The sequence below is a fragment of the Mus caroli genome, unplaced genomic scaffold (genome assembly GCF_978045245.1).
Source record: "Mus caroli unplaced genomic scaffold, Mus_caroli_1 scaffold_12, whole genome shotgun sequence".
Taxonomy (NCBI): Eukaryota; Metazoa; Chordata; class Mammalia; order Rodentia; family Muridae; genus Mus; species Mus caroli.
The window spans coordinates 36492492-36513968 of NW_028227267.1; the positions used below are offsets into that span (position 1 = coordinate 36492492).

General features: G+C 42.4%; 2 long non-coding RNA genes across 2 annotated transcripts in view; both read left to right on the forward strand.

Annotated features, from left to right (window-relative positions):
• LOC147001738 (uncharacterized) overlaps positions 1 to 10646 on the forward strand; it is a 35344-nt gene extending 24698 nt beyond the window's left edge. Inside the window, exons 2-3 of the long non-coding RNA XR_015044620.1 lie at positions 5678 to 5860; positions 9878 to 10646. This is a non-coding gene — a long non-coding RNA (uncharacterized LOC147001738). The remainder of the gene's footprint in view (positions 1 to 5677; positions 5861 to 9877) is intronic.
• The window catches only part of LOC147001736 (uncharacterized), a 227454-nt gene that overhangs the window by 99582 nt on the left and 106395 nt on the right, over positions 1 to 21477 (forward strand). The window lies entirely within an intron of this gene.

Consider the following 21477-nt stretch of genomic DNA (forward strand, 5'->3'; position numbering starts at 1 on the left):
GTAAGCTTCTTAAATGGCAGGATGAGAGCTCACACATTACTACCTTCATCCCCAGACTGTGATTCATGCCACAGGCTCTGAATAACTTTTGGAGGAATCAAAATGTCTGTGACCCCATATCACTCCTATCTGAACTTGAAGTTCTGTGTCGACAATCCAATCAGCAAAATTGATTTGGATATGCAGACAGCCTGGAGTTGTAGCCACCTGTGGTATGAGGGAATCTGGGCTTAACAGGGATGGACCAAGATAGTCAGCAGAGATCTGGGCATAAAGACTACCTGTCATTTAAATCCTTGTTAGTGTAGTTAGCCAGGATTCCCTGAAGTTCGTCTCTGGCATTTTTTATGTTCTGGAGCTCTCTTTTGAGCTTCTCCAAACTCTCGCATCTCTTCTCCTGCTCATTGATGGTCGGGGGTTGGGGTGATGGCTCCCCAACAGACCCTGTAGGTAGAAAAACACTAGTAACCTTGTAGAGATAATAGGACAGGGAAAGGGAAACCATGCTTTGTCCCACACAGAAGACTGAGAAAGGGGAAAATGTAGAGACACCGAGAATCCCTTATAGTGCATAATAGGTATCTTCAAGCTGGGCTCCTCAGCTAGGTCCCTGTTCACAACCACCATCATTAACATATGCCTGACTTCCTATTGTAATCACCCTAGCCCTGAAATGCATAAGCTGTGCCAGGCAAGAATAAATGGAGGGCATTGTCAGCTCATATCTGACAACAAAATCCGTACCTCTTAGCACACTAGCCAAAACTTTTCTAGTCTTCTTTAAATGCATGATGAGAGCTCATACACTACTATAGGAACCCCAGACTGTGAATCAGTCCACATCATATGTGTTCAATACCAAAGTGTCTGAGACGTTGATTCATAGGCAGGGGAATAGCCCTCTCTGTTCTTGGAATCACATGCTCATGTAACCTAGAGGAAACTATATTAAGATGAAGTACATGAATACTCTATCCTTAGAACAACACTTTTCTATTCTCACATAGTTTGCTCTTTGCGTAATTTTCCATTCAGGGGGAAATTAAGATCTCCCAGCAAAGCAACTGCAGGCTTGTCAATACCAGGCTGTCTGTAAAATTAATCATCAGACACTCTTGACTCTGGTTCTACCATTGAGGAATCTGAAGGATCCAGATCATAATCCCTATTCCTGGAAGGACCAGCTGAAGCCCACATCCTCCAGGTAGCTCCCCAAACCTTGCCCAGGACTCACTGTGCCTTCTCCATGACCAGTTGTTTCTTGCCCTTTCCCACCATGACGGGCGTCCGGACTGCCTTGGTCTGGTGTCTGTGTGTATTGTATTCTCTCTCCCAAATACCCTGAGGAGCATGGACAACATGCCTCCTTGGGAACCCATGAGGATCTGAAGGAATACCCCACAAGCTGCTCTGGTTACCACAACAGTGGTGACATCACAGAAGATTCTAGGGTTCTCTTGGATAAAAGAGATTGTCCAGGGAAGTGACTACTGATGATGTCATCTGGAACTTCCATGGCCTACTGGTTTACCAGCTTGCCCCATCTTGACCAGTTTCTGAGGTGCTTTTTCCTGGAGTCTCTCTTTTGCCCCTGTGCATACCTCTTGGCAACTTCTCCTTCCAAAGCTAGAGATTTCTCTCTGCTTCACTACAAGTCCAGTGCTTTGAATGGGGAGAGTTTGTTAGTGCCATGGCATGGGTCGCTCATCTTTGTTAGGATCCTTTTATGAGGGAGATTCTTCTCCAATATAAATCTACTTCTGGGGTCCATTCATGTAACAAACGGTTGATTTACCCATGTGTCTCTGTTTCCCAGAGGCCAAAAAACTACTCCTGCCCCTTTACTTGTACAGGAGTTGGGTTATATATTTTAGTGTGCAACTGCCTTGAGAGGAGACATTGTTTCAATGTAGTTAGCCATGGGTTTTCACAAAATCTCTGATTTACAACCCCATTTCTTTGCAATGAAAACTCCCTTGTACTTGGCAATAGAAGAAGTCAGGTACAGGGGCAACATCAAATTGTAAAGTTTATGTCTCTTCTTCAAAAGCTAAAATCCCACATTCTCTCTATCTCCAAAACAACCAGACAAAATAGATATCTGTGAACAAAGGCCTACAGGGACATTGAATTTCTTCCTCATAGTCCCATTAGCTCTCACTTCTCCAGTTTCTACCTTTTTAAGTTCCCAGTTCTAGGCCTGAGACTGTTGGGGGTTGGAATATGATCCTGTATTCATGAGATACCTAAGACTCAATTGGATGGATAGGGGATGAAAGGCCTTGGGTCCAGTGAAACCTCCATTTTAATGGATTCATAATTTCAGAAGGGGCTCCTTTTGGCATTGACATCAGTACCTTCTGCCTTCTTGACCTGTGTGTGCTGAGTGCATGGTAAAATGCCACCTAACCTCACAGGTGTAAGAGTGTAGAAATCATGCAAAAGCTTTCCACATTGATTGTGTTGTCTTTGGCTACCACCTTTGCTTATGGAATATCACTACAACAAGGCCCAAAGGTGTCTGGGGAGATGGTTGGGCAGTCAAAAGTCTACTCTGTTTCTCTGGCAGTCGTATGAAGAGCCTTTATGGAGAAACGGAGAACATGGCTAATGAAAAAGAAATAGTTATATTTTGGCTTGCTGATGATATCTGAGCCTAGAAAGCTATGGGGCAGGCATTCCAATAAAATAGTATAGGGATGAATTCCTCCCTGTTTTGGGTACAATAGGCCCAAAGTAAGAAGGAGGCTCAGCCACCTTTCCCTGAACTCTTCAGAGAGATTTGTAGTGTTTCCGTTAAGAACTCTTCTTTACTTTCATGAGACTAGAACTCTGAGGTCTGCACGTACCATGAAGATTCCCATCTATTCCTAAATCATTCACTGTTTATTGACAGCTTTTGGCTATGAATGCTCTGCTATAGTTTGCCACAGTTCAAAGGGTGTGTTATAATTGTTGGTCAAGTGCCTTGACGAGCTTTTCAGCTACTCTTTTAGAAGTTTCAGACTAGTGGATAAACGCATAGAAGGTTTCAGTAAAAAAAAAAAAAAAAAAAAAAAAAAAAAAGCATGGACTCTTACTCTCCCTCATCAGGACACACATCAGTGAAGTCAGTTTCCCACAATTGACCACTGTTTGGCCCCTCATATGTTCCCACTTCTAACAGAAGTATCTGTCTTTACATGTATTTTACTATTAAGCTGACATATTGCTTGGAGGAATTGAGCCATGCTGTTAAGTCCAGTTTTACCATACCTTGTTATGAGCAACTTAGAAAGTAGTGTGTATGCCAGTCAGGTAGTCTGGTGAAGGTTTGTTTCCAGAAACTTGCCAGTATTTCCTGGCAGAGTGTTCCTTCCCTCTGGTGTCCACCACCAAACTTTGGTTTCAGCTATGCTTTAGATATTTTTACATCCCTTATTTCCCCTTGTTTATACTATGGATTCTCAGGCTACAGTGGGTCACAGTATGTCACCTAAATGTCAGTAGATTCCACTGTTTTTTGTTTGTTTGTTTTTTGATTGGTTTGTTTCTAGACAGGATTTCTCTGTATTGCCTGACTGTCCTGGAACTCACTCTGTAGACCAGTCTGGCGTAGAACTTAGAAATCTGCCAGCATCTGCCTCCCAATTGCTGGGATCAAAGGCATGTGCCACCATGCACAGCATACACTGATCTCAAACAATTTTTGGCATGCCAACTCAGTGACCTGATTACTTGTGACCTCAAGGGGGTCATTAAGTTGATGTGCTTTGCCTTGAAACCAAGAGTATCATGGAGGAATTCAAAGAGTTTCCAGGAGAGCCAAGAATTCCTCTTTGTTTTTAATGTTCTTTCTGCCAGCAATGATGAGACCTCCTTCTCCATATATCATAGTATCCACATATTTATTAAGTAAAGCATATTGACATTCCTGGTAAGTGATGACTGGTGTTTTCTTTCACCATAGACTTGGTCTATATATCTTGAGGCCAAATAATTTCAGCTACAATATCTCCTGAAGCCCCTGGGTAACTGGTTCCATGTTTAATTGAGGTGTTCCCATCCATGTAGAACATTCCCTCAGAATCTTTCATGGGATGTGGTGGTGTCCAATATGTCTAGACTGATCTGTTTCTTCATGTTTGTTTCCTCATACAATTATTGATGAGCTTTTGTGGGTCTTCATCTGTCAAGATGTTAGCAGACATGATGACAGTGGGTTTTTCAAACTAGACTCCTGGATAGACAAACAGTCGGACTTTGACCCTTGCTTTGACAGCCAGAATTGTGGGGTTGCTTTGAGAAGAACCTCAACTGCATGGGGTGATGTAAATATAAGATGCTGACCCAGAGATTACTTCTCTGTTTCTTTCACTAGATAGTGGGAACCACCAAGTTCTAAGACAAGAGGACCAGCCTGAGGATAAAGGATTCAATATCTTGACAGGTCTATTAGAAACTTCTCACAGAATTAGTATATTTCTTCAGGCTCACCCAAGGAGCTCTTGAGGGTCATTACTCTTCATTTGGTTCCCAGGCTCTGCTGTTCTCTGGGCAAGATAATAAGTTTACTCAGTAATAATAGGACCTTCTTTGAAGGAACAAGGATGTGGCATACAATTGGCTTGGGTAGTCCAGATACAACCTTTTTGCACATGATAACTTGATTGCTTAGTTCAGAGGATATTTGCTCTTTGGGCCATGCTCTACCGTAAGATGAACGTTGAATTCACCATCATTAAATCACAACATGATAAGACAATGTTGGATATGGAAAAAATGTCCCAGTCAATAAGTGATATGATAGAGAAGTTCAAGGAACTCATAGAAGATAACTATTCCTACATGTGAGTCCCTGACACAGGTAAGGAGCAGCACTAGGCAGGGAATGCTTGTGGCCTTCTAGGACTTTGAACAAAAATAAGGGCTTAATTCTATACTACCTGTTTCCTTTTTTTTTTTAAATTATTTATTATATGTGTAAGTACATTGTAGCTGTCTTCAGACACTCCAGAAGAGGAGGTCAGATCACATTACGGATGGCTATGAGCCACCATGTGGTTGCTTGGAATTGAACTCAGGACCTCTGAGCCATCTCTCCAGCTCCACTATCTGTTCCTTAATAAGAGCCTTCCCTTGAGGCAAGGGTCTTGGATTTGTACCTCTTGGACTCAGTTTTCTTAAGTGTGAAGAGTGTCCAAGACACTCCAAACTTTATTCTTCCAAATTCAGGATCCTCTGCATAGAAACCATTTCCACCACGATGGTAATATCAAGCAACCATGAAACTTTAGGATTCTGACAGCAGATTCAAAGTTCTGGGATCCATGACAAAAATGGAAAGAGTTTATACCTGTTGGTCTTCTCTTCTCCCTCAGAGTGTTTTTGCCCTTTCCCTGCTGATTGTTTTCTGGTAACAAGACATATAAGCAACCATGAGGAACATTTCCTCTTCAGTAATGTACATGGAACACTATTGGTGTTATGGTTTTCCTAAGTCCTTTGAGACTTGTGGCATGCGGCTGATCTCTGGATTTGACCTACCTCGATTTGGTACTGATAGGTATAGTGTGGACTCTAGTCTGAGGCTGTCCGGGGATCAGGACTCTTGTAGGAATCCTAGTTCTAAAAGAGTGGCAGAGAAATGTAAGCTTGCTGGAAATGACCATTTTTTGTTTCTTTTTTTGTGGATCAGCTTCAGGCACTGTTACCTCCTGAGTGGCTGCAATTAATTGAAGGAAAATGTAAGGATGGTGCTGAGTGAGAACAGGAAGCTGCTGGTGGGGCAGGCTGAACAGACAGCATCCTATGGTGAAGAAAAAGGATCTGTGATGAGGCCAGCAAGAACATTTTTGTCACCAGTCCCAAGCAGCAGCAGGTAGGGTGATGTGAATCAGAGACAGATTGCCGTCATGGCTCACCATAAACATAGAAAGTCCAATGGAACAGTCCAGCAACTTACCAGACACTTGCCTATGCCTCCTCCAACTGTTTATTTATGGGATCATCTACCAGGCTTTTTGTGGAGGTAGCCTTTATCAAGAAACTGCATGTTTGACAAGCAAGTTTTTCTCTTCTGCCAGAATCTGCAGTTCACTAGGGGAGATAAGATGATTACACATCAGGACTCTATATGACATTGAGTTTGAAGGGTGCTGTGTTGGAGCCCTTCTTTAGAATAGTAGAGTGCTTCGCAGGAAGATGTAAAGGCCTTCAAAAGTTTTGTGGGGAGCATGTGAGATTTCAGGTAGGAAGTTTTTTGCAGGGATGTGAGCTTAGTGGGATTGAGAAATAAGTGGATTTCATTGTTGCCTTTTGGCAGTTTTTGCCCCCCACCCCAACCCTTTCCACTATAGATCTTGATTCACACTCAGTGAGCCTGAGTAGCAGCTTGTCAGTCCTATTTTCTTTGAGTGCTGTTGGAGTTTTCTTTCCTGGGCCTTGTGGTCTGGAGCTGGCTGGATGAGCAAGGATGTAGGAAAGGCTTCTCACAATCTCAGTTGGTGTGAGAGTTTTGAGGCTTCATGAAAAAAATTCTCTCTGTATGCTCCTCATTCTGTCCAAGAAGAATGTTGTCTAGATCTTTCTATTTCCCTAGCAAGAATACCAGAGTTGTGTTTCTCAGTTGAAACATCTGCTCTGCATAGTCTAAATTTTTTTTCCACTAGCATGACAGATTCTTCATTGTTTTTGCTCCCTTATGATTTTAGGTGTGTGTGTGTGTGTGTGTGTGTGTGTGTGTATGTGTGTTTATGGATGCTTATGCAAATATGTACCTTTGTGGGTATTTTGTAAGGCCAGTTAAGGACATCTGATTTTGTGTAGTCATTCTTTAACTTAGTTCTTTGGGCCTACGTCTCTCAATAAACCTGATACTTCCTGTTGTTCGATGTCCAGTAGAATTTTCATCTCCTGTCCACTACCAGGTGGAGATCTGTCTCTTATTTATATCAACAAATCATTAAACAATACTACTATTTTTAAAATTAGTATTACATTTCTTAATTTTTCCTGCTCAGAGTTATTGCCTGGGAGATTCTGGCTTGTCTTATTGGCTTAACCATGGGCATACATAGAAGTCTACAGTGCTCACTCTGCTGACATTGTTTTGCTAACTATATTTTGGGCATGGCTTTGTTTCAGGATACATTCTCACTCAGAGTTGTGCAGAGTCTGCATTTCAGAAATGTCACAGCAGGTCATTTAACTAGATTTCTCCTGACTGATTTTGAGGATGGTTTAATATCATATAATAAGTAATGTGTTGAAAAGTTCCTGAGTAATGATCAAAAGTCACAGTCTTCCTCGGATGCTCAAAAGGACTCAGTGTAGGTTTAGTGAGAGGGCCTTGATAAGTCAAAATGGGGCTTACTGGAGGCTATACATAGAAATCTCTTACTTGGCAATTTAGTGCTGTGTTGTCCAGGATATCTGTGTAGAGCTTGTAATTTCCCTTTAGGACCAGCAAGTATTTGCATAGAAAAAGTTCCTGAAAAGGAGACAAGTACAGGTCAGGGCTGCAAAGCCCCCTTGAGTCTAAGAGCCTTATACACATCATAGGTCCAACTACGTGCTCATGCAACAGAAAATATGCTAGATTAGAGCAAGAATTTCATTGATGTTTGTGTGTTTGTGTCAGTCTTTGTGTGGTATGTGGTGTGTGTGTTGGTGTGTGTGTGTGTGTGTTTGTGTACCAGCTGTGACTCAGTGTGTTTATTCTATGTTGTGTGTTTGCGTAAGGCAAAATGCCTTTGCAGGGGTTTGTGGTATGGATGCTTGAATATACAACTGTGTGTGTGTGTGTATGTTTGTGTGTGTGTTCGTGTAGACATGTAACCATGTCTGTCTCTAGAGGCCAAGCATGATGAGTAAAGCCCCTGTCATTACAGACTGCACCCATGAAAAATCAAATTCAGCATTCCAATTAGTGTGCAACTCTACCTAGATTCCAAGACAAAAAAAAAAAAAGGACACAAAATCTAAAGTCAGACTCTCAACTGGCTAGGGGCAATACTACTGATCCTCATTGAACTCCTTTGGAGAAAATCAATGGAATATGGTACATAGTGTTGAGGAGGAAGTTGGTGTATAACATCCATGTGTTATGTCCCTTTTCTGCTCTGGAAGAATTAAAAAGACCGACTGGAATATCAGGTGGCTCACTGTGTATTCTCAGCATTCCAAATTCTTCTCCTTATTGCCTGCTACCATTGCCTTTCCAGCTACCTCTACTCAGTAAAATGTTGCCTTATGATATGGCTTGGATTCTAATCATTGAGAGATTGAGTTGCATGTAGCTTACATGCATCCAGCAGAATTCCCACAGCTGTGGTGCAAAACAGAGCTGTTTCAGGAGCCCCTTGAGGGTCATGATAATCTAAAAACTCACAATATGTTATCTGTGTGGGATTCTGCAATTGCTGTTATACAAAATCATTTTCTCAGTGTTAAAATCAGCCTCAATGGGGGTTGGGAGAAATGAGGACATTCAGACAGGTCTGGTAGTATAAAATCAGGTGTTTGAGAAGCAAGGTTCAGAAAGTAGAAAAGCAGTCCCCTTTGACCCACTGATTCCAGAACAAGGAGTAGATATCCACAGAGTCTCTAGGGCACATGAGGTCTGTAATTGTCCTCAGAGTAGTCCAGAAGAAGATGATATCCTGATGTCCATCAGCTAAAGAGTGAAACTGTACTATGTGATGCAGCCCTTTCATGAACTACTGCTCAGTGTTAGATAATCCATGCAAGTATTTGACCTTCAACTAGTTAGCCTCATTTTTACTCAAAATATCCTTGACACAGTCACATTATTGGGAGAAAATTCTTCCATTGGTTCCTATTTATAATGACTTCCTATTTTTCTGGGATCATACCTTTGGACACCAAGTCAGTCAAGCAATGACAAAGGGAGCCTCTAATGGAAGGAACTGTTTACTTTGGGACAAAACTGAAACAGTGAAGGAGAGGCTAGTCCACCACCAACACGTGATCCTTTGCTGGCAGAGAAGCCTACTCTACACAGCTTTTGGAACTTGCTAAGACAGATTGGATACTATGCCAAGAACCCTGATTCTGAGTCTGTGTTTATGAGGGGAAAGCATCTCACTGACTGAGCTGTCTATATGCTTTGCTCATTACGTACCTATCCCATTCAAGATTTGTTTTTATGACTCCAAAATATCCTGGGAGATTTTTATAATAGCATTAGCTAGGAAAATAAACAGGTTACTGAGGTATACTGTGCTTGGGTTGTGTGAATACAAATAAATTGCATATTTGACAGAGTGCGCTACAACAGTCTCAGATGTACAGGTGTGTTGTTATGTTCCTTCATGGCCATCACTTTTAAAATTCAGTTCCTAGCCTGGGGAATATTTTCAGTTAGCACATTCTTTCTGATTTTAGGACACATGCAGTGCCTGTGGATTTCATGTTATAGGTTTTCTCTGGTTATTTCCAGATACAAGGGTTGATGAGTGGTACCCTGTCAGGGTCCTGCACTAGAGAAATAATCATAACCTTCACTTCAATTCTAGGCAGGTTCCCCATAAGGCATCCACATGGTTTTCTAGGTTGTTCACATCTCACTTGAACTCAGTATCAGACATTGCTACATTGTTATTATTCAATATATTATACATGGACTATTGGAGAAATATAGTGTTTTTCTTTTAAACTCCAATACAATGTGTAGTTCTCAGCTCAGTTTCTAGCCGTTTTTAAAAGCTGAGAAATAATTCCAAGCCCAGGTGCTCTATGACACTTGGGGATGCAGGGAATGACCTTAGACAATGATAGGTCATAATAGATTATCCAGCTGAATAGATCTAGTGTGGGATGGAGAGCTGAATTGACAAATCCTAATCAGGTTGTTCTTCCTTCCTTCCTTCCCTAGGTGTGAAATACTCCAGCAGAAACTGGAACATGGAACAGACCAGGACAAGGTCTCCTTTGAAGATAACTTCTATAGTGGGATATCTGCATGTGCAAAGCAAATATTTCATCTCATCCCCAGTAATCATGGCTATCATCTGCAGCATTTTCTTCCTTTACTTTTGTTTTCTTGCAATGAATAATCCTTAATTTCATCTGTGCTCTGGCTCAGCAAGAGTGAGCATGTAGAGGGATTCAGACATGTGCTGAGACACATCAAGAGCTGCTGGGAAAACAGGAAGATTCTGAGAGTGTAAATTTTTCTTGTCCTGATAGGTCGTCAAGGAAATTTACAAAATCTATCTACAAGATGGCAAAGACTTTGAGCCAAAGTCTATAACATGTTTTCTACTTAGTCTTGGGTGTCCTTGTTCTTCAAACCCATACTCCAAAAAAGGAGACCTACTTAAATTTCTCTTGTAAAGATTGTTTCCAGAAGTAACGTATTTTTTACTGTGTTTCCAAGGACAGCCATGGGCTGTAAGTCTGTGCTGCAAAATAACAGCCAAAGAAGGCTCTTTAGCACAATTGTTGTTTTTAGATTTTGGTTTGAGCTTTGATTACTTTTGTTATTTTGTTTCTCTTTTGTTTCATTTAAAGTTTATTTTTTGTTTGTTTCTTTGCTGTTGTTTTATTTTGTAATTGATTTACTTTTTTGATAAGGCTATACACTGTACATATTGACTGCCCACTTTTAGTTACTATTGAGTAAATTGGATGTTTTCTTATGAATAAAACAGTGATCTCTAACTCTTCACTCTTAAGAAACTTCTTTATTCAGATGTGGTATCATCCTACTGAAATCTCACACCTATCAGACACAGGTGGATCTAAGTAAGGGGCTTGGGTTCCATAATGACTTCCCAGCCAGACTGAGCTACAAAAGTAATAGTTTGTACATTCAGTGTGTCTAGTGTGTCCAACTCTGTGGATTCCAACTTGAAGGTGGAAAAATTACCCATATTGTATCCTTTCATGTCAAACATTTAGCTGCTGCTAAAATACTGTGTATGATAGTGTTGAACAAATTAATGGGAAATATATCAGTATTTCTGAAATGTCTTTCAGGAAATAAAAACATATTCTAAGGTAATATAAAAGCTGTCAGAAAACACAGACATGTATGCTTCTGCTTTCCTTCAAATGTTCTATCAGTGGTAACTACTACTAGAGAGATTCAATTTTAGGAACTTTTGAGATAGGGATTTATTATTTTTTTGTGATTTTGTTATTTTTCATTATTATGAGAGTGAATTTTGTGCTTGACAATACATTTGGTTCCATTTTATGGTTTTAACACAAGCACAGTGTGTAGTTCAGTATTCAGTACGCAGATGTTTTTTAAAAGCTGAGACCAAATCCAGGCCCATATGCTTTGTGAGTTTTCTCCTTTGGTTTTTGTTCCCCCCAGTGGTGATTCTGTTTGTTATTTGGTTTTCTTTTATATTCACGCATGATTTGCCTTCTGTAGGTCTGTGCAACACTTGCATGCCACTCCCCAAAGGCCAGAAGAAGTTATTGGGTTTCACCTGGAACTAAAATGACAGAGGACTGTTAGATGCCATGTGGGTCTTTTGAGAAACATATTCTCAAATGAAGAGCTATCTCTCCATCGCCTAATATGGACTTTTGTCCTTCTTTGTGTGCTAAATTAGTGGGATGGATCACACCTATAGAAAGTTTTTCTTGAGATATGTTTACTTTGTTGTAAAAAAGTAGAAGCACCCATTTCCTTTCAGAGCCAAAGCAGTTTAGAATGTGATGTGAAGTTTCTCTTTGGATCAAAGAAGCAGGTTTTGTGAGCAGCAACACCAGGTCAGGTAACAGGGACAAATCTTAGTGCAGAGCCCATCACTGACACTACCACAGGAAAGTGGGCAATACAGAGAATACTGGCATAAGACAATGGAGCTGGTGCTAAGTTAAAATCCTGCAATTGCAGTGGCTCTGAAAATAAGATAGAGCCTTCCCAGATGGTGGCTGAACGGACTCTTCCATTTCTTTACAAAAGGAAACATGGTATCCATTTGAGTAGCTGGTGTGTACTGGAGATCCAACCCCTGCTTTGCAGGGTATGGCTCTGAAGGGAAAACCTCTACTAAAGCACTGAATGGGTCAGAGGTGCTTAACCCTTAACTCAGTACTTCTGCTAGCTTTCTGATTCTGTACATTGCACACAGTAACCCTTGTAAGAGTCCCAGTGTTTTAACTTATTTTGACTGACATACTTTATGACATATTCTATACTTTACTATTCAGGACTACTCTCAAATGTTGTGTGAAACTAATTTCATAACGTCAATGACTTTTACATTTCTCGGGTCCCAATGTTGTCTCTATTTCATTTTCTAATAATTTCTTCAAACTGTCTTTGAAAGTTATGCATTAATCTGGTACTACCATTACACAGTTATTATTACATTGTTTCCAAGATGAGTACACACAGCATACACCTGGGAAATTTTCAACTGTGCTGTACTGAGCCCTTATATCTCAGGTTTTCATAGTTTAAAATCATTACATCAAGAAACATCGAGTTTCACAGACTACAACTGAGCAGAAGAAGAAAGAAATAGGAAATTCAGATATAATAAAATAAGTATACATATCAAGGCCAGCTGAAAAGCAGTCATGCACAATGAATTCTATACAATGATTGTACAGGGTAAGGTTAAGATAAAGGGGAATTATGTTTTAGGATGAAGAGCTTCCACAGGCTATTGAGATGTTTCTATCACAGCCTACATCAAGCAGTCCCTTATTTCAAATGGCAGGTACCCAGGAAGAATGTGTCTCCTACTTCTCAAGACCACAGACACCATCTTTTTTACAAGTAGCTGCTGCAGGCTGCTGAGAGGTTTCCATTTTGACCTGTTGTGGGCAGTCCCTCTAATTGCATGCTCTCTCCATCACCCTTTAAATGTAAAACTGCAGAGGCCCACTGCCGAACATTAGGCTGTGGTCAGAGAGTCTTGTGGAAGTGTTGGTGGAAGTGTTGTAGTAGCCAGAAGGGTTAGGAAGCCACAAGAGGACCTACAGAGTCAACTAATATGAACCCTTGGGGGTTCACAGAAACTGAACCATGAGCCAACACCATGTAGGGGTTTGAACTAGGACTGTTACATAAATGAAACAGATATGCAGCTTGGTCTTCATGTGGGCGACTAACAACTGGAGTGGGTGCTGCCTCGGATTTAGACTCTGTTACCTGCCTTTAGATCTCTTTCCCCTAGCTGGGCTGCCCTGTCTGTGCTCAGTGAGAGAGGATGCACTTATTTCTGATGCATCTTGATGTGCCAGGATGGGAAAAAAAGCGGGTCGTTTTCTCTGGGGAGAAGGGAATAGGGAATTGGGGGGGGAGGAGTGGGACATTGAGTCTGACTGGGAAGAGAGGGAGGGGCTGTGATCAGATGGAAATAAATAATTCAATGAAAAAATGCACATCCTTTGACTCTTGAAGACTTTCTATTCAAATATGTCTTTGACCATTTTCTCCATGGTCTTCTCTCCTCTCCCCTCCAGCCAATGCTCTTCTCTTTCCCCATCACCTTCTGTTTTGAGACAAAGTTTTAGTAGAAACAATGGAAGCTCAATCTGACTTGCTTCTAAAGAAATGACTCAGACTATTGTTATATCATTTGGCTTTGATAATTACTATGAGGTGGTGGTGTACACTTTTACTCCCAGCACTTGCGAGACAGAGGCAGGAGGATTTCTGAGTTTGAGGCCAGCCTGATCTACAAAGTGAGTTCCAGGACAGCCAGGGATATACAGGGAACACTGTCTTAAAAAAAAACAAAAATAGAGACAATTACTGTGGGTCGGGTGACCCCTAATCTGCTTTTCTAACATCTCACCTGGCTAACTTTCTAGTGGTGCACCCCAAATACTTGCGGTTTTTCCTCCATATGTGCTCATGGTACAGGTCCCCCATGGTGCCTTCTCTCTTTTTTCTAGTTTCTCCTCTTATCTTTCACTTCTACACCCACAACCACATAACTAGAAACTCAAATATGTCTAATCCGTCCAGTAAATACCAGTAGCCTAATTTTATTTAACCAATGGCTTTAAATTAAGCAAAAATATTTGCACAACAAAAGCTTTTGATAGGAGAATACTCTCCTAGTTCCAGACCTTCCTAGGAACAGGATTTAGCATTACAATTCATAGCAACAGATGGAAACTCAATGAAGTTCTTAGAGGAATGAAGGTAACTTAAAATTTCTTATATAGTCAAGGATGCTCCTGAACTCCTGATTCTGACCTCCTCTCCCAAGTGCTGGTATTTCAAGCAATGGTGTGAGATGGTAGTAACTCCAGTTTCAAGGGAAATGAGGCCTTATTCTGTGTCTCCTGACACCATGTACCCACATCATGCATGGCATTACATGGTGCCAAAAAACCTGTCCAAATGTGGGCTCTGCATCTTACTGTATATGAACTGGTAGGACAATTTCCTTATAATAACTACATTTAATAATCTTCTGTTAGCCTAGTCGGGATCCCCAAAGCAGATTATCCATTAGTCCCCTGGATGCACTTGCCTTGTAGCTGAATGAAGGCCTGGGTTCCACAATTTATCTGTGAATATTTGCATTATCCCTTCCTACAAGTACAAAGTCCCCTTAAAAGGTAAACCTAAAACCTCCAAGCCTCGGGAACTTATTTGACTTGATCCTGAATAAAAAATAAAAAACAAAAAAAAACATAATTTCCACCAACTGTTTAGACTGCATTGATTTCATAGCATTCTGTCTGCCTGTGCCTCTCCTGGCATTAAAGGCAAGTGCCACCATACTAGACTAGATTATTGTGTCTTGCAAGATTGAACTAGTTCATCTGGGCCATTGTAAAGTGATCTTCTGGTACACATAACAGGAAAGTAGGACCAAATCCCTGTCATGTGAGTGTCCACGGAACAAGGTGGTACATGATTAATCTATGTGGGATGAAAAGAGAAGGAGAGTGTTCTTCAGAGGAAAAAACTACAACAATGACTGTTTCTTCTTGACCTTGAGCCAACTCCACTGTGTATATTCAGAATAGAAAGCAATTGTCTCAGCAGCAAATTCACAAGACAGTGACTTTCATCACTCTCCTTATGCTGCCTAGACCACAGATCCAAAGACCTTCTAGTAGTGGGAATACCTTCTACCAGGAAAACTGTCAGATACTCTGTACTAGGCCTCTGCCTGCACCTCACATTCCACTGTCTACTCCCAGGTCAATTTAATCATTTCAAAGCCTACTGTTGTCAGCCGGGGCATATGCCTCCATCTTAGGGTACTTTGTACTTTGCAACTGGTGTCTGCTTAAACCTAGGAGTGCTAGCACTGTAAACAATTTCACTCTGTGTCACTGATAACTGCTATTTTGTCAGAGGAAGTTATTTGCATATGGCAGTACAGGCGACCTCCATCAGCTGTGCATCATCCAGGCCAGCATCCTCACTAAAGCTGACTCTGACATCTAATGAGGATTCAACAGGCCACAGGGATTAGTGCAAATTTCATCACAGTTTTTTGTCTCTTTGAGGTAATCAGAGTTAGACAATTAAACAAAACTATAGCAACAAAGAAACAGCAATGAAATAACAGCATCTACTACAGTTGGCCACACATTTATTGAAAACCATTTAGAGCAGTTTGGAACACATGATGTTCACACCTCAGTTACAAATTCCCTATATCCATAATCCCTAACCTGCATTTCAGGTGTTGGTCTGATGCTGGCCTCCTTGGTTTCTCTAACTTCTGGGCAACAAAAGTGAAAATAAAAAAGTACTGAATCTCTCAAATAGAGCACAGAGTCATATAATTACATGATTGTATCAGATGGAGAGTTCTCAGTGTAAGTGAGCAGGGGGAAACTTTAGCTGCTAAGACCTGGCACCCCCACCTACATGAAAGTCAGAGGACAATTTATGGAGTTTTTTCTCTCCTATGATGTAGGTTACAGGGAAGGAACTCAGGTCTCTATGCTTGGTCACATTACCTTTATCCACTGATCCATCTAGTCAGCCAGTTACCACAGATACAGAATTTAATAATCTATGTATTGGTATCTATATTCTGGGTTATACCCCAACACTGAAAACTTTCCCTAGAGAATATATATACCCAATTAAGGGCAATAAATGGAATCTGAGACGGATCTATGAAGAGGGTGGCAGACTTTAAAAGACTCCATGGAGCCTCACAGTTTGTTTGTTTGTTTGTTTGTTTGTTTGTTTGTTTTTGTCTCCAACAAGTCTGGTGAGATGGGGTAATTTATCCTTCTCTTTGATCTCCCAGTGCTATGATTGAACCTAATAAAAAAGTCCATGCTCCCTGAGTTACATTCCAGGTCTGTAACTTCATTCATCTGCTACAACAGCTACAAGGCAAGTGGCAATTTGAGACTCCATAGTCAGTTTGGCTGCTACAAGATTGGTCCTTGAGATGGCTGACAGAATACTTTCAAGACAAGGAATATCTATCTGAAAGAGAAAAGGAAGTGTCTCAGTCCACACTGCATGCTCGGGACAGTTTAGTCGTTTAAAGATTGATGTCAAGGTGTTATCTACCTGCACAAATAGCATCACTAGATATCAGGTTAAGCTACCTGACAGATAGCATTTACCAAAACAGCCAAGCACTACACTGAAGACCTACAAGTAAATAAGGCTCAGGATCCACCAGAGAATTGAAAGATGGACAAGAAGACCCATATCACTTGATGAAGATTGGTTTCCTGTGTGTTTACAGGTGTCCTTTCTGTGTCAGACTTAGCTTAGAAAGAGAAGGTGTCCAAAGACAGTGAGCAACTTAACACATCCCCCAGTCCTTCTCAGGCTTCTGCTTAAAATCCCTGGTTTGACAGCACCAGTTTGGGGATCCAGGGGATTAAGTCCTTTACACATTAAGTGTGTGATTCACAGTTAGTCTCAGGAATGAGATCTGTTGCAGGAGACCTTCACAAGCATGAAGTATCCAATGGAAGATGTACTTCCTCAATAAACTCTGAGATCTAGTGTGGTTAAAATCAATATCCACCATCACTCTCCCTTCCTAGCCTTGCACAGACATGCTCTCCACCATAGGCATGTGACCTCTATTTCTGGATCCATCCATGCAGATGTGTTTGAAGTTTCATCCCAACACTGGTGAGCTGGCCTTAAATGGTTGTTCCTTCCTCTATCTCTTCTCACTGAGGATCTTCTCAATTCTGCATTTCATCAATTAGGCATTTCATGCCTAGTCTGCATGGTTATCCTACATGAGAGGTGACAGATCTGCAACAGCCTTGACAATTCTATGGCATTATCTTGAACCCACAAGAGCTCTGCATGGGTGCCAGGTAACCTAGGAAAATTAGCATTCCATCTTCAAGCACCTGAACCTATAGGTCTCCATAAACTTCTATCTTTGATTGTGGATGATCTTGTTCAATTAAAAACCACACAACCTGGAAGGACAAAGAAGAAATGTAGGGTAGGGACAGGAAAGAAGGCTCTTCCATTAAGAACATTTGTCACTGAACAAAGAATTCTCACCTGAGGAATACCGAATGGCAGAGAAGCACCTGAAAAAATGTTCAACATCCTTAATCATCAGGGAAATGCAACTCAAAACAACCCTGAGATTCTACCTCACACCAGTCAGAATGGCTAGGATCAAAAATTCAGGTGACAGCAGATGCTGGCGAGGATGTGGAGAAAGTTGAACACTCCTCCATTGTTGGTGGGATTGCAAGCTTTTACAACCACTCTGGAAATCAGTCTGGCTATTCCTTAGAAAATTGGACATAGTACTACTGGAGCATCCAGCAATACCTACTCCTGGGCATATATCCAGAAGATGTCCCAACCAGTAAGAAGGACACATGCTCCACTATGTTCATAATAGCCTTATTTATAATAGCCAGAAGCTGGAAAGAACCCAGATGCCTCTCAACAGATGAATGGATACAGAAAATATGGTACATTTACACAATGGAGTACTACTACTCAGCTATTAAAAAGAATGAATTTATGAAATTCCTAGCCAAGTGGATGGACCTGGAGGGCATCATCCTGAGTGAGGTAACACAATCACAAAGGAACTCACACAATATGTACTCACTGATAAGTGGATATTAGCCCAAAACTTAGGATACCCAAGATACAAGATACAGTTTGATAAACACATGAAACTCAAGAAAAATGAACACTGAAGTGTGGACACTATGCCCCTCCTTAGAATTGGGAACAGAACACCCATGGAAGGAGTTACAGAGACAAAGTTTGGAGCTGTGACAAAAGGATGGACCATCTAGAGACTGCCATATCCAGGGATCCACCCCATAATCAGCTTCCAAACCCTGACACCATTGCATACACTAGCAAGATTTTGCTGAAAGAACGCAGATATAGCTGTCTCTTGTGAGACTATGCCGGGGCCTGGCAAACACAGAAGTGGATGCTCACAGTCAGCTAGTGGATGGATCACAGGGCCTCCAATGGAGGAGCTGGAGAAAGTACCCAAGGAGCTGAAGGGATCCGCAACCCTATGGGTGGAACAACATTATGAACTAACCAGTACCCCGGAGCTCTTGACTCTAGCTGCATATGTATCAAAAGAAGGCCTAGTCGGCCATCACTGGAAAGCGAGGCCTATTGGACATGCAAACTTTATATGCCCCAGTACAGGGGAATGCCAGGGCCAAAAAAAAAACCCCAAAAAACAAACAAACAAAAAAAAAAAAACTGGGAATTGGTGGGTAGGGACGTGGGTGGGGGAGGGTATGGGGGACTTTTGGGATAGCATTGGAAATGTAATTGAGGAAAAGATGTAATAAAAAATATTTAAAAAAGTAATAAAGGCACAGAAATTAAAAAAAAAAAAAAGAATTTGTCTATCCAACAGAGGACCCAGTAGGCATCTAACAATCCTATTAATGAGTCTCTTGGTTGAACATCATGCCCTCTTCTGGCTTCTGGAGGAATTGCATGCATTTGGTGCACAGTTGTGGTCATGGTGGGGTTTCTAGAGACCTGCTGGGTGCCAATGGGGGCCTGCCCCATGTGCCTGGCTTGCTTGCTTTTTGCCGCTTTTGCTGGTACCAGGTGCGGGTTGCAGCAGGCAAAACATACATATAATAAAACAAATTAAAAATAGCAACGCTCCAAATTCAAACAAATAAACAAAACCGAAAAGGGCTCCAAATGTGCAGTCACACTAATATTGCCTAAAAAGAAAGCCATGTCTCAACATGCCTGGGAAATCTCAACACGGGTAGTTGGGAAGCCCTTTTCTGGAAAGTCAGTATTTCTGCTTTACAGTTATCACCAATGCTGTATTTCAAGGAAATGAGAGGCAGATAGCTCTGGGTTTCCTGATTTCTTATGAACCCCAAATGAATATTCATTTCCTAAGAAGCTTTAGAGCAATACAGTTGTGACTCTTGGAAGTCACTACACAAGGACCGCCCCATCTCCCCTCTGGGAGACCTATGTTTATTGCCCACAACACCCACTATCATAAGGGCGGTTGCTTTTGCACTGGTTGAAAACTTAAGGGCCAGTCCCAGTTAGCTAGAAAAGTCCAGAAGTTACTTTTTCAGGACAGGATGAGCGAAAGTGTGATGGACCTGCCTTTCCTACACCCTTGGGATCTAGTGTGTGTGCGGGGGTGGAGGTGGGTGTGGGGGGCACAACACTTCTCCCTTTCCAGGACCCCTCACTCTCCCACCTCTAGTAACCCCAGCCCTCTCCTACCAGATGGTCTGTCCTCCCTGAGTATCCACCAGTTAGGTCTCTGAGTTGGAGGAGAATTTCTTCTCCCACTAAGCTTGCCATACCCCAAAGACCATTTGTGAGAGCTAGTCCCTTTCAAATGTCTCCCTGTAGAAAAACTTAACATAGAAAGAAAGGAAACAATCTCCAAGCAGATGTCTGACCACCCACACTGGCATACTGGCAGCATGGGGTTACAGGGTTCTAGGAGCCCCAACCCTGTTCTGTGGCCCCACACCTGTGAACCCTGGTGCTTTCATGCCAGCTTCCGAATTACCCAGGTCACCCCGTACCCCGCACGATTAGTCAGGGAGGGCAGCTGAGAACAACGATATAGGTATAGATATTGAGCCATGACATTGAAGCGCCCGCTCCTCCCCTCCCCCGCGCCCCAGGCACACTCTGAGCTGCTCTGCATGCCCGGTCGCCTCCCGCTGCTTCCGGCGCAGCGCTCATACCCGAGGTCCCCCAACAACCTTTTCCTCGCTAAGACTGCAGGGCCCTGCTGGGGAAGAAGTAACTTGGTTTTTCTCTGAGAAACCGGGCCGGATTAGGCATCCAGGGCGAGTAGAGGGGAGAAGGAGAGGAGCTGGTGGAACCTGGTGGAAGTCTCCAGGGCAGTCTGATCACTTTCTCCTTGTCCACCTGTCTCCTCCTCCTAGGTGCAGAGATTGTGGACGGACTCTGTAATCACTGAGGAGGGGGAAGAGGAGGGATCGGAGCTCTCCTGCAGTGATGGCGCGGCGCGGCGTGGCGACTTGGCTAGGCGGAGTTTAACAGCTGCTGTGCTTGAAGTCTGTCCTTCTAGCGTGGCGGGCGCGAGTCCAACTCCGTGCCTCCCGGAGGCCTGTAAGGTAGCGAGTGCGCACCCCAGTTCCACTGTATAACGCCATCAGCCTGCAGCCAGCATGAAGAAGGACAGCTTGAGTCGCGCTGATCAGCAGTATAAGGTCGTGATGGAGATCGACTAAGGCGCCTATGGGAAGGTGTCAAGGACCGCGACTTGAAGAAAGGCTGCCTCTTCGTGAATGTGAAGCACATTTGAGTGCAGACCAGTGAGGAGGGCATGCAGCTTTCCACCATCCGCGAGGTGGCGGTGCTGAGGCACCTGGAGCACCCCAATGTGGTCAGGTGAGCTGGGAGCCCTGGCCATGGGGTCCAGGAAGGTGCTGGGCAAGGTGCAGCTGGTGGCCAAACTAAAGTTAAGAGTTGAGTTTCCCCAGATAAAACCGGTGACCCTGCTAGACAGCGCAGAAAAAGAGACCTGAGGTAGCTTCCAGGCAGCCAAGCTATTCTGAAGAGCTTTTGCTCTGCCTGCCCCAAGGGGTCCAGGGGCACTGGGTGTCTTTTAGGGACAAAATCAGACAACCCCAGAAATGTCCGTCCAGCCCTTACTTAACTTTTTCCGTCCATGGGGGAATTTTTGAGAGACAGAGTGAGATAGTTATCCAGCTTGCAGATAATTGGAAGGAAACTTTAAGGGTAGAGCATAATGTAAATAAAGTTTAAGAAAATGCAGAAATGTGCAAGAATGTGTTTGCCAATCACACCCACAGTGGTGCCTTTTTTATATATTCCTAAATTGGCTTCTGATAGTCTTAGAAGTTCAGAAGTTTAGACTCTGACACCTGGTGTTAAACATTGTTTGAAAAATGTCTTTCAAGGCTGGGTACTGGGAACACTGAACCAGGAAGATCCAGAGTTCAAGACCCTCCTGAGCTACAAAAGACCCTGTCTGAGAAAAGAAAGGGAGGGGGAGTAGGTAGTAGGGTGGAGGGCGATTGCTTCTCCAAAGGTTTTCTGATTGT